The sequence below is a fragment of the Cebus imitator genome, unplaced genomic scaffold, assembly GCF_001604975.1.
Source record: "Cebus imitator isolate Cc_AM_T3 unplaced genomic scaffold, Cebus_imitator-1.0 Scaffold386, whole genome shotgun sequence".
Lineage (NCBI taxonomy): Eukaryota > Metazoa > Chordata > Mammalia > Primates > Cebidae > Cebus > Cebus imitator.
Genome location: NW_016107701.1, coordinates 1034604 through 1045020, shown reverse-complemented (window position 1 = coordinate 1045020; position 10417 = coordinate 1034604). Strand labels below are relative to the sequence as shown.

Below are 10417 nucleotides of genomic sequence, written 5' to 3'. Positions count from 1 at the left end.
CCAGGTGCAGTGGCTCACGCCTATAATCCCAGGACTTTGGGAGGCCGAGGCAGGTGGATCACGAGGTCAACAGATCGAGACCATCCTGGTCAACATGGTGAAACCCCGTCTCTAGTAAAAACACACAAAAAATTAGCTGGGCATGGTGGCATATGCCTGTAGTCCTAGCTACTCGAGAGGCTGAGGCAGGAGAATTGCTTGAACCCAGGAGACGGAGGTTGCGGTGAACCGAGATCGCGCCATTGCACTCTAGCCTGGGTAACAAGAGTGAAACTCTTGTCTCAAAAAAAAAAAAAATTGAATCTTAAAGAACCTACAATCTTTTCAAGTATATATTTGATGATGTCTCACTTTTATTAGGCATAGTTCCAAATAATGTTTTCTTTTAAAGCATTTTCAAAATGTAGCATGGCAACTTTGCTTCTCTAAACTTAAGGGAAGTATATACCCCTTCTTTTCACTGAAACTGAATTACAAAGTAAAATCTACCCATTAAGAAGATAAAACTAAGATTGATTGATTTATTTTGAGGCAGGGTCTTACTTTATTGCCCAGGCTGGAGTGCAGTAGTGTGATCTCAGCTAACTGCAGTCTCAACCTCCCTGGCTCAAATTATCCTCCTACCTTAGCCTCCTGAGTAGCTGGGACTAGAGGCATGTGCCACCACGCCCAGCTAATTTTTAATTTTTTTTTTTAAGATATGAGGTCTGCTCTGTCACAAGCTGGTCTTGAACTCCTGGCTCAAGCAATCCTTCTGCCTTAGCCTCAGAGACTGCTGGGGTTAAAGGTGTGAGTCACCATGCCCAGCCAAAACCAAGGTTTTAATTTTGTATCCTTCTTCACAAAGTTAGTCTGTTTTTATTTCTTTTAATGCATTATTCAAGTTATTAATGCTAGTGTTATTCCTGACCAAATAATGTTTAAAACTACTCTGAAACTTTTTAATGCTAGAGTATTGTATCATATGTATTTTGTGTTTCCATAGTTTTACAAAGGAAGAGCAAATACTCAAGAGAAAATTATAAAGAGAGCTCAAAGGCTTATTAAAAAGATGTCAAATGCTTATTATTTTTTCCCTCTTATCTCCCTCATGCAATTCTTAAGAAAGCAGAATTTTTGCCTGGGTGCAGTGACTCACACCTGTACTCCCAGCAGTTCTGGAGGCTGAGGCTGGAGGATTGCTTGAGCCCAGGAGTTTGAGATCAGCCTGGGCAACATAGACCTCATCTCTACAAATAAAAAAAAAAATTAGCCGGGCATGGTGACACACATCTGTGGTCCCAGCTACTTGGTACGCTGAGGTGGGAGAATTGCTTGAGTCCAGGTGGTTGAGGCTGCAGTGAGTCATGATCACATCACTGCACTCTAACCTGGGCAACAGAGAGAGAGACCCTGTTTCAAAAAACAGACAAAAACGTGGAACGTAAAGCCTAGACTAACTGCACTTTTCTCAGGTATATATTGCTTACAAATTCTACTGTACTTAGAATCTTCAGGCTAACTTACTTTCAGAAAAAAAATGTTCAACTGAGGCTTGGTTCAACCAACATTATTGTAATGGTTTCTTTTACCTTTGAGAATAGCATATGGAAATAAGAGATTACAGTTGTGAGCCACTGTGCCCGGCCACAACCTTCAATTATTTAGATAGTTGTTATATTCATACATAGCCTTCCTAAGGCTGCTATATCTTTAACATTCGATGGTTTATGTAATATGTATCCTAAGTGAGTTTCTCTGAGTCCCTTGTGCAAGGGACTATGTCTTTTGTAGTGTAAATTGCTTAGGCACATAAATGGTAAGTTTGGCTAAATTTCTTCTCATTGACGCCACACATTCATTAATTGTTACACTCTAGTTTTGGTATTTTATTTTTTGGGACAGAGTCTGGCTCTGTTGCCCAGGCTGGAGTTCAATGGTGCGATCTCGGCTCACTGTAACCTTCACTTCCCAGGTTCTCCTGCCTCAGCCTCCCGAGTAGCTGGGATTAACAGGTGCCCACCACCACACCCAGCTAATTTTTTTTTTCAGTAGTGATGGGGTTTCACCATGTTGGCCAGGTGGGTCTTAAACTCCTGACCTCAAGTGATACAACCACCTTGGCCTCCCAAAGTGCTGGGATACAACAGGCTTGAGCCACCATGCCTGGCCTAGTTCTGGTATTCTGTGTTTGAAGATGCCAATGTAATCTAACAATATTTAAATATTAATTCCTGTAGTAATATTTAGATATTAATAATTGAGTCACAGCATATTGGGTTTCCCAAAAATATACATTAGATATCTTAAGTTTTTAAATGATTACAAAGGGCAATTAAAAAAAATGAAGACAGCTTTCAAGAGAGTGGGAGAAAAGGTTGGAAGTTCCATACCAATCTGTAGGGTGAAGGTACTGTACTGACTTAATGAGGGCTATTTGAGATCCAGCCTAGATCTGAGAGCACTGTCATAGCTCATATTAAGAATATGGATTCCTGGCCGGGTGTGGTGGTTCATGCCTATAATCCCAGTACCTTGGGAGGCTGAGGTCTCAGGACTTCAAGACCAACCTGGGCAACATAGTAAGACTCCATCTCTACCAAAGATATAAAAATTAGCTGGGCGTGGTGGTTCATGCCTATAATTCTAGCACTTTGGGAGGCTAAGGTGAGCAGATTGCTTGAGCTCAGGAGTTCAAGACCAGCCTGGGCTTTCTAAGTGAGATCCTGTCTCTACAAAAAATACAAAAATTACCGGGCGTGGTGGTGCAATACACACCTATAGTCCCAGCTATTTGGTAGGCTGAGGTAGAAGGATCACTTAAGCCTAGGAGGTAGAGGCTGCAGTGAGCCCAGTTCGCGCCACTGCACTCTAGCCTGGTTGACAGAGTGAGACCCTTCTAAAAAGAAAAAAGAAAAGAGAATATGGATTCCTTACAAAAATCACAAAAGTGTAGTTACACTCACATACATAATGTTAGGTGGGGTTTGTACTATCCATCTTTAGAGATCTCAAAGCAATGAGTATGTTGAAAATAATAGAATTATAGAGGACATGTGATGAATTAGGAGTCAAGCCAGTTATTTATACACCTATACAAAAGTGCCTGTAGTTTTAAAAAAGGCTATAGGAAGAGACGATGTAAACAAATGCTGCTTATAATTCATTTTTCTTCAGGCAGTGGGTAAAATGAGTGATGCATAGGAATTTGCATTTCTACATTGGCTTACGCTATCACATTTAATCGTAACTATTGATTTTCTCAATAAAACATTTCTTTCTATAGAACATTTATTTACCATAATCATGTTTTAATTTTTTGAGGCATTCTAGTCTATCATAGTTTGAGAAATGTTGTTGCTCATTGAGCTCATTTTATTTACTATACTAATTCAAAGTTTTATGATATTTAAACCTGTTTGGCACTTGAAATACCAAGCTCTATTTCATCAGGGTAACATGTTTACCGTTTGTCATTTTCAGCCAGGTTCTTAAAGGAACAATTAGTGGAGGAGCTCAAATTCCATTTGAATTGTTCATGTGTATATACTCCCACATGCATTCATGTCAATGGCAGAAGTGGAAATGTATTAAACAGTATCTACTCATTTGAGCTTGAAGTGATTTCCTAAAGGTTTTGCTGAAGTGATTGCCTATGGTGAATCAATTTAATCCTGTCTCATTAATATAGGAAACCAATACACTTGGTGTTTCTTTTAAGTGACCAAAGTTTATTTTCTCTCTGCCCCAGTTAAGGTGGACAACAGTTCAATTTTGGTGACCATAAAGAGGTTATGATGACCAATAAAATTAGATCCTGCAGTGGCAAGTATATTCACTGCTATGGAAAAGAAAAATTTAGGAGTTACTGTCGAGCATTCTCCTTGCAAGCAGACCTATTTAAGACAGGAAAACCAAATGAAGATTTTTACTCATTTTTGTCTGAATGCCCAACAGCATTTCTCTGAATATTTAACTGCATAACGATAGGGTTCTTTTTTCTTCTTTTTTTGAGATGGAGTCTCACTCTGTCGCCCAGGCTGGAGTGCAAATGGTGCAATCTCAGCTCACTGCAACCTCCACCTCCTGGGTTAAAGCGATTCTTCTGCTTCTGCCTTAGCCTCCCGAGTAGCTGGGACTACAGGTGTGTGCCACCACGCCCAGCTAATTTTTGTATTTTTAGTAGAGACGGGGTTTCACCATGTTGGCCAGGATGGTCTAGATCTCCTGACCTCGTGATCCGCCCGCCTCGGCCTCCCAAAGTGCTGGGATTACAGTCTTGAGCCACCGTGCTCGGCCGAAAATTTATTTTTGAGTTTTGAGTGGAGGATTGGACAGTCGTCTTCTTTCCCAAACTTGATTATGGGCTTCCTTTAACTTTTTTCTTTGCTGTCTGTCTTGTCTTTTTCTTTACCCGAGGCGCAGTCTCAAGAGGTCCTGAGAACATGTGCCCTGCTCTCTGTTTTAAGGATTAAAATAACTCTTGCCGACTTACAGTGAATCTTTTTTGCCTCTTCCATTTGGCTATGTTAATTCCAGATCTTACACAAACATCTGCAGCTCTTACCAAATTTTTCTAACCACTCGGGTTCATGGGCTGTCACAGGAGAACGAAGTGCATGGAAAAGCTTTCACAACATTGAAGGAAATTTTAAAAATCTGGTTGAAACACAATTAAAAATCCACAAGAGGGAAATGCTTGCTAAACCGTCAGAAAAAAATTCCTTTGAAGGACCTGAGAGGGGAGCCTTAGGAGCAGCCACTGGGTCAGCCACGGGATTGAGGGCGGGAGGGAGCAGGTGTATATAGATGTGGGGGGCTTGGTGGAGGAGTACAGTTGAAGGGAAAAGCGGAATGGGTTTCGTGCCTTTGGCAGCGAAGTGTGTACTCGGTCTCAGATCTTGAGCAGAAGGTAAGAGAATGTTGCCAAAGGAGAGCTCAGTGCTCCCGATATATCTCCTGGTAGTCCCAGAAGAAATGGGGGTGGGTGGCTTTGAAGGCACTTCCGCTTAGCAACCCCACGCGGTTGCTAAGGAGGGGCACCTGTGGTGATAACCCGGAAGTGGTGGTGTCAGTTTATCGCTGCCAGCTCTAGGTTTGTCCTATAAGGCGCGCCAGGGTACTCTGCGGCTCCGGGAGGAGGGCGGGGCCACGCTAGTGGTTCCGGTTCGGCTCCAGCCGCCCCTCAGCTCCTTGCCTTCCCCCTCCCCTCCGCTTTCTCTCCTCCCTCCCGCTCCTGGGAAAGAGAGAAACCACTGCTGCGGGTGGGTAGAGAAGCACTCGGCGCCTTGGGGAGGGAACCGCGCCCGCCTCTTTTGCGCCTTGCAGCACTGCTGGACCAGGTACCTGCGCCGGCTTCGACGGGGTCCTGTAGGCTGAAGTCTGAGGATGTGTGTGTGTGTGCCTGAGGGGGTTGGTGGGGGGCCCTTCCCTGGATGTGGGTGGGGGACGCCGGGATCCCGGGTGGGGCGCAGGGTGGCGTTTGTGTCTGTGGAGGGTTGCGGGGGCGGAATTGAGGGGGTGAGGGACACAGCGGGTGGAGAGTTTCGTTTGGCGGGGTAGAGGCAGGCGGAGGAGGCGCCCCTTCCGGGAAAGCCGACTTCGGCCGGTGTGGACCGGGAGTTTGCCACCTGGAGGGCTTGCTCCGAAAGGGGGAGCATCCTCCGGGGGCCAAAAGGAGGGCGCAGATCTCGGCAGGGTGGCTGGGACAATCCCATGTTTCCACTGCCCTGTTTCCCTATCCGCCCCGCTGGGACAGAGCTGGACTTCGAGGGTTGTGGGGGTTCTGAGTGGGCTGGGCACCGCGGGGAGCCGCCCTTGGCAGAGCTAGGGCAGAAGAGTGGGTAATGAGACCTCCCTCCACCCAACTTCCGTGCGCTTCCCCCACTTCTTCCTTTACTGTTCCCTCGCCCCCACGTCCTATAGAAGCAATGTCCCCCAACTGGGCAGGCATCACAGTGTAAAAAGAGGGTGGAACTAGGTTTGTTGCCCCTAAATGATACTTCAGATGTTTGGAAAGTGTTTGAATGACATATTCAACCAAGTCTCCCAGCTCGATATTAAATCCGGTATAAATTATCTTAGAAAAGTGGGATTCTCAAAAGCCCTTAACAATAGGCTAGTCCAGGTATAGCCTTGTGTAGTAGTTGTACGTGTTCATTTTTAAAAAATGCACTGGGGAAACCATATAGATGTATTAGAGGTCTAGGCAAGACATGTTGAGGCAAGACTTTTCCAACCTCTTTCTTACCTGCCAGTAACTGCCCTAGTTTAAATGAAATAGAAAGATCTTCTTCGCTTATGTTTCAATCAGTGACTGAATACTCGGTGCTGTGTAGTGATGTCTCAGAATAGATAGGTGAATTTTCAGAGAGAGAACGAACTCTGCTGTGGAGCCTGTGTCTTAATCTTTTAAGAAGATAATTGTGGCCAAGAGGAAGTATTGGTTTTCAGGCAGATAAATCTTGGGTTGAACCTAGACTATGCTAGTTGCTAGTTATTGACCTTGGGCAAGTCATGGAACCTACCAGAGCTGCTGTTTCTTCCTAAGTAATATCAGTTAAAATTCTTACCTGTATTATAAGTAACAGCCCATTTTAAACGGAACCACCTTTGGATTACAAGGTAAATTGTTATTAATCATACACAGTAAAGGAAGCCCAGTTTTGTGAAAGAAGTTTGAGATGGGAAGGCAACTGGATAATATTTTTAAAAATATGTATACAACAGGACTTTCAGTGTCTTCTTGAAATTGATCATAAGTAGCATGAAATTCAATTATCAGTAGTTTCATAAAATTCAAAATAATAAAGTAGAATATGACCAAAATATATTTTATAGGTTTTTCTCAGATACACCATATTGGTGTTTATAATATGGATTAACATGAAGTACATGTAAAAAGTAATGTATGTAAATCTTAACATCACATGTCTCTTTAAAGTTAATTAAAATTGGGGTGTAAAATAGAAAGTACTTGTAATTTTAAGATAAAAATCAGCATCTCTGGTTTCTCTTCATAATGAATAAATCTTTCACCTTTTAATAAAGATTTCCGTGGTGAGGAACAATTACGAATTTTTAACCGAATTTTTTGATGTCCTGCTTAGTCAGGGCTCATTAAAAAAATAAAAGAGCCTGGCGCGGTGGCTCACACTTGTAATCCTAGCACTTTGGGAGGCCGAGGCAGGCGGATCACGAGGTCAAGAGATCGAGACCATCCTGGCCAACATGGTGAAACCCTGTCTCTACTTAAATACAAAAAAATTAGCTGAGCATGGTGGCTCACACCTGTAGTCCCAGCTACTCCGGAGGCTGAGGCAGGAGAATTACTTGAATGGGAGAGTGGAGGTTGCAGTGAGCTGAGTTGCGTGGCAACAGAGCTAGACTCTGTCTCAAAAAAAAAAAATAATAAAATTAAATAAAAAATAAAATAATAAAATGAAAATAAATCAGCATCAGCAGCACCTCTTGTCTCAATTAGATTTACACTACTAGGTAAACTTATATAATATTCAGAAAATAAGTGAAAATATAATCAATTTCTGACTTTAAATCATTCCTTATTAGAATATGGAAATCCAAGATAACATGAAGGCTGTTTTTTTATTTTTTTATTTATTTTTAGCAACAGGTCTTTCTCTGTCACTTGGGCCAAAATAGTACACTGGGGCAGCATACTCACTGCAGCCTCAAACTCCTGGGCTTAAGCAATCCTGCATCAACCTCCCAGAGTGTTGAGATTACAGGTGTGAGCTACCTCATCCAGCCCGTGAAGTCTTTATGTTCATTCGTTTTGTGGATTTAATATGATATAGTTATGTGTAATCTATTATATGTCAGATTTGCAGCAAACATAGTTTGTTTTTTGAGGCGACTTATATTAGTAATTTTCAAATGTAACTGATACTCAGAGGACACAAATCGAATAACTTGCTTTAATAATAGGTGTTTATGAGAATACAAAGATTGTAATTCAGTGTGAACTTTTTTGAGAAGTTTATAGATTTTGCGTAAAGAAATTTCTTTTTTTTTAAAGATAGATTCTTGCTCTGTCACTCAGGCTGGAGTGCAGTGGCCTGATCTCTGCTCACTGCAACCTCCGCCCCCTAAGCTCAAACAATTCTCCCACCTCAGCCTCCTGAGTAGCTGGGACTACAGAGGTGTGCTACCACATCTGCCTAATTTTTGTATTTTTAGTAGAGAAGGAGTTTCACCATGTTGGCTAGTCAGGTCTCAGACTCCCGACCTCAAGTCATCCACCCTGCTTGGGCTCCCAAAGTGCTGGGAAAGCCGTGAGCCCCCACACCTGGCCCTGAGAAATTTTCAAATATATTTTTTCCCCATGTCTCTTTCTTTTATAAAGAGTTGAAATTATGTTTTGTGACAGTTACAGATTTTTGGTAAGGTCATTCAGCTTTCTGAATGGCTCTTCTGAGAGTGTAAGGTATGTATATATCTAAGCTTTTTGCTGTGCTTTCTTTTTATCTATTTTTATTTTTGAGATGGAGTCTTGTTCTGTTACCCAGCCTCGAACAGTAGCACGATCTTGGCTCACTGCAACCTCCACCTTCCGGGTTTAAGCGATTCTCTTGCCTCAGCCTCCTGAATAGCTGGGACTACAGGCATGTGCCACCACTACCGGCTGATTTTTGTATTTTTAGTAGAGATGGGGTTCACCATGTTGGCCAGACTGCTCTTGAAATTGTGACCTCAGGTGACCCACCCACCTTGACCTCTCAAAGTGCTGGAATTACAGCTGTGAGCCACTGTGTTTTCTTGTATCATTTTTCATCATCCTTCACATCTTAAAGTTGAGATTATATTGTCTTGCTTTGGTAAAGCTATCAGAAACTCCCACTTCCCCCCCATCTTCTTATCAAATTTTAATAACCTATTAATATTTTAAAAAATCTTTTTTGTTTTTGAGATGGAATCTCGCTCTGTTGCTCAGGCTGGAGTGCAGTGGTACGATACCAGCATACTGCAACCTCCGCCTCTCAGGCTCAATCGATCTTCCTACCTCAGTCTCCTGATTAGTTGGGATTACAGGTGTGTGCCACCATACCCAGCTAATTCTTGTATTCTTAGTGGAGACGGGGTTTTGCCATGTTGGCCACACTGGTTTCGAACTCCTAGTGGCCTCAAGTGATCCGCCCACCTTAGACTCCCAAAGTGCGGGGACTACAAGCATGAGCCACCATACCTGGACCAATAGTGTATTAATTTTGATATGAGAGATGGGATACTAGCTGCTAGAGTAAAAAATTCTGGTTGTGTGCAGTGAATAGAGGCTTCTAGAGATTTCTCAATGACCGCTTCCTCTCAAAGTCTGTGGCCATTCCAAAGATCTTTGCAGTTGTCAGTTATGGAATTTATCAGGAAATCTAAAAATGACTAAACCTTTGTTTAATATCCACCTCTTGGATGACCTCAGAAAGTGTTAGGAAAGATTGGGAAGCTTTATATATGTACCATATACGAGAATTAAATAATGAACAAAATACAGTTAAATTTATTGGTGCCATAAAATCAGGAGTGAGTTACTGTGAAAATGTTTTTAAAAAGTCCATGCAGTGCTTTATTTTTATTCAAACCAAATGAGTATTCTTCCAGAGCTTATTTTTATTTTAAAGAATATTTCTTTTATGGAGCTGTGATTTAGTCTCTAATAAGGCTAAATGAGCATTATATGAAGAAAAAGGATGATGTCATGGATTTTAATACTACATATTGATAGAAACTGCTTCAGTGGTTTTAGATAAGTGTATTTTCCTGAAAGAACTTTTGAATTTGTGGAATGATAGTTTTTCTCTTTTTAACGCCTAACTTGTTTCTACTCATTTCTGCCTAATATAGAAGCTCTGAGAAGCTGGGAGGAAAAAAAAAGAATGAATTTACTTCAGAATTACCATTTTAAGTTTTGGAGATTACTAATTTGGAGACCAAAATTGGATTTTGACATTATTGGGATTGTGTTCAAGATGGACTCAGGAAAAAAGTTTAGATGCCATCTGTTTCAAATTCCTTTTCTCCCAACTTCTTCTATGTTTTATGGCTTTGAGTTCATCAGATTATTTTATCAAAATAAAAATCCTCAGTAGATTTAGGTTATGTAATATCAGCTCTGTCAGTGAACATGTAACCAAAGATCCTACATTTTTATATTGAGTTATAGAGGATGTTGACAGATACTGTTTAAAGTTAATTGTTATTTCAAACTGTATGAATGTTTGGTAGCTTTATGTATTTTTTTTTCTTTTGAGACGGAGTTTCACTCATGTTACCCAGGCTGGAGTGCAATGGCGCGATCTCGGCTCACCACAACCTCTGCCTCCTGGGTTCAGGCAATTCTCCTGCCTCAGCCTCCTGAGTAGCTGGGATTATAGGCACGCACCACCATGCCCAGCTAATGTTTTGTATTTTTAGTAGAGACGGG

General features: G+C 41.8%; 1 protein-coding gene and 1 non-coding gene across 6 annotated transcripts in view; both read left to right on the top strand.

The window, feature by feature from the left end:
- Positions 1–5054: 5054 nt before the first annotated feature.
- The window catches only part of CSNK1G1 (casein kinase 1 gamma 1), a 183131-nt gene continuing 177768 nt past the window's right edge, over positions 5055–10417 (top strand). For all 5 annotated transcript variants that reach the window (XM_017508065.2, XM_017508063.2, XM_017508062.2 and 2 more), the window contains exon 1: positions 5055–5321. The gene's annotated coding sequence lies outside the window, so the exon portion shown is untranslated. The remainder of the gene's footprint in view (positions 5322–10417) is intronic.
- LOC119468164 lies at positions 6980–7096 on the top strand. Its single transcript, XR_005196802.1, has one exon. It is a non-coding gene; the product is annotated as a U5 spliceosomal RNA (small nuclear RNA).